Genomic DNA, 3375 nt, shown 5'->3' with positions numbered 1-3375 from the left:
GCAATCAGATTAGGCTCTGGTGGCACAGGCTGGAGTGAGACTGCCTCATGATGCTGGAGGCCATGTGGAAAGCTCCAGGTTCGTGTTCCAGGTGTGCCTTGACAGTGAACTCATTACTCATGTCTTGGTGACTAAAGTTAGAGGTAGGATTGCAGTGTGGAGACCCAATTGGGGGACTCTCTCTCTCTCTCTCTTTGTCTCTCAATATCTAATTATCATGAAGGAAAATAATTAATTTTAAAAAATAGTAGTCAAATTCCCAATTAAATCGTTCTAAGAATGGGGAGGTAAAATATTATAAGCGTGCTTATGATATTTGAAATAAAAAAATCTATATTTTAAAAATGAATTATGAAACAGTACCTTTAAAAATCAACACAAGTATACCTCGTTTGATTAGGGTTTCTGTTTTCTTCCTTTTTTTTTTTTGAGAGTATTTTTTTTTTTTTTTTTTTTTTTATAGAGCACAGGTGCCCGCCACAGAGAGAAACAGAGAGACAGCGAGAAATCACCCCCCCAAGGCGGATGGCCACGCCGCAATCCCTTCTCCATTCTCCTCTTGGGATCTTGGGCAAGCACACACACACGCCGGGCCTGAGTTCCAAGCCACCAGGTCCAGGACTCAAAATGCAGTCGACTACATGGGAGTCCAGTGACATAGCCATTATGCTAACTGATGGTCCCTGATTAGGGTTTCTATTTCTTCCATCTTACAGTTATTCTCACCATATAGGACTCGGAAAAAACTAGAGGAAGTGGCACTAAAATAGAGAAGGAAGCAGATGTGTGGGATACCAACAGGCTGCTTCATTGTTGTACGAAAGTGGTCACACTAGGCTGTGGGAGGCTCTGAATCATCTATGACCTTATAAAATAGGACATTGGGGGGCCAGCAGGTGGCATAGTGGTTAAGGTGCTGGACTCCCACATGACCCATCATGGTTTGAGTCCTGGATCTGGTAGCTTGAGATTCATGTCAGGGGTAGATGCGAATGTACCCGAATCTAGGAGAAGAATGCAGAAGGGATTACAGGGTGACCATTCCCCTCATGGGGTGATTTCTCACTTCTCTTCTCATTGTTTCTCTTTCTCTCTCTTGTGAATACATGTGCCCTATGGCAAACACCTAAATAAATAAATAAGAGATTAAAAAATAGAAAATAGGATTTTGGCAGAGTTTATCCAGAATGATTGAGGGAGCTAGCTGCCCCAGTAAAAAGTTGGATTTGAAAACTGGGACATATCTGCCATAGCACAAAGGCAGAAAGCCTAGAGCAGGGATCCAATCAAAAAAGGGGGACAATGAAATAAGACATAGAGACAGCTCCTCTATTGGGTTTCTAAATATTTTTCTTTTTCTGTCCTTTGTAACAATGTTTGCCAGGGTGTGTTTGCACTCCCCTGAGAGAGAATGGGGCTGAGGAGGGAGACTGAGAAAGCACTTTCCATGAGGAACGATCATGCCACAATCCCTTCTCCTCCATTTCTTCCAATTTTTTTTTTTTTGATTTTTGGTATGCAGGCTTGTAGGCCTGCTATAGTCCACTATGCTTCCCAAGTGACTGGGTCCATGACAAACTTCAGTCAGCCATGTGGGATCCAGCTGCCTTAACCACCATGCCCTAGGCTGGTCCTCTATTGGGTTTCTCTACTTTGAAAACAAATATTTGTAGTTCTTATGCTGCCCAACTGCTGAACTGCTCTTAGGAATTTGTAACACCTAAATCTCCAGCATAATATCTGAGCAGATAAAGGAAAATTTGAGGAGAAATGAATTGACTAAAAATTGAAAATCCAAGGTGTTAGAAGACTCATTCGTGCAAATGATAAAAGTAAATGAGAAAATAATCACCAAAGAGAAGGACACGTTAAAGAGAGAACAATAAGATGAAACAAAGAGATACAAACTGATGCATTTCTGAATATTTTCTTGAGTGACATCAATAGCGGACTAGAGTTTTGAGAAATACTATTTGGAAAATGGTGTGCTAGATTTATTTCCAGTAAAATCAGGGAAAATAAATTTTAAAAATGATTTCTACAGCCTTAATTTTATCTTTGTTTTTAAAATGCTAGACAATGCAAACGGAACATAAAATAAAATTCTAAATACTGGCATAGTTGAAGTAAAATTATCACAGTAGTAAGTAAATTGATTTTCTAATTTGTAAACTCAAGAGATTTTGTAACATTTTCCCTTGTAGTCTCTCATTATATTTATGTTACATGTTAACACATATAAAGATCAATGAGGATTAAAAATTTAAGTCAAACTGTATTACATATTGCTAAAATGAAGTTTAAACTTTTATTTTTATTTATTTATTTTTAGTGAGAGAATTTTTGCTATAGGGTGCATGCGCTGGCTGGAGAGACAGAGAGACAGGAAGCGAGAAACTACCATCTGGAGATATGGCCACACCACAATCTCTTTTCCTCCATCGTCCTCTAGGGATTTTGTGCAAGCATCCACAGGCACCCGGTGTGAGTTTTAAGCCACTGGATCCAGGACTTGAACTGTGCTCGACTACGTGGGAGTCCAATGATGTAACCATTCTGCTATCTGCTGGTCCTGAAGTTTAAACTTTTATAATAAGCCACTAGGAAAATACAAAATGCTCTCATTTTGAATTTGATACCATTTGATAATAATTAAGTTAATTACATATTTAGAAACAAAAAAGCAATGAAGCCAAAATTAGTCTGAATTTATTTTAATAACACTCCTTTTTGATTAAATTTTGCCAGAGAGCATGTGTGCTCACACAAGAGAGACAGAGAGACAGAGAAAGTGAGAACACAATCTCTCATGAGATGTAGTAATGCTATGATTCTTCCCTCTTCTTCTCTCCCTCCTTTTGGGATGTTGGGCACCCATGGACATGTACCTGGTACGTTTCTTAAGTCATGCTGTCCAAGACTTGAACCACATGGGCAGCCCTGCAAGATCAACCCAACAGGATCCAGCCACTCTATTCACCATGCCACAGGCTGTTCCAATAACATACTCTTTAAAAACCTTGAAGTACAGGTGAAATATGGAAACCTAGAAATGAAAGACAAGGTGTATTCAAAATAATAAGCAAAACATTTGAAAAAAGAACTTAGGAAAACAACAATAGCCACAGAAGGAAAGGAAAGGACTGAACTTAAAAGTCACAAATTAGGGAGCAATATCATTATTAATTTTAAGAAGTTGTGATTCACATAAAATACACAATTCCCTGGCACCCTTTAATGAAATGAAAAAAAAAAGAAATAAAGTTTAATAATGATAGACTGAAAAGATAACCCCAATTTATTTTATTTTATTTATTATTATTATTATTATTTTTGGAGAGGTTTTTGCTATAGGACGCGTGCGCTCGCCAGAAA

The sequence above is a fragment of the Tupaia chinensis genome, unplaced genomic scaffold, assembly GCF_000334495.1.
Source record: "Tupaia chinensis unplaced genomic scaffold, TupChi_1.0 Scaffold000052_1, whole genome shotgun sequence".
Classification (NCBI taxonomy): domain Eukaryota; kingdom Metazoa; phylum Chordata; class Mammalia; order Scandentia; family Tupaiidae; genus Tupaia; species Tupaia belangeri.
This window is presented reverse-complemented; position numbering follows the sequence as displayed.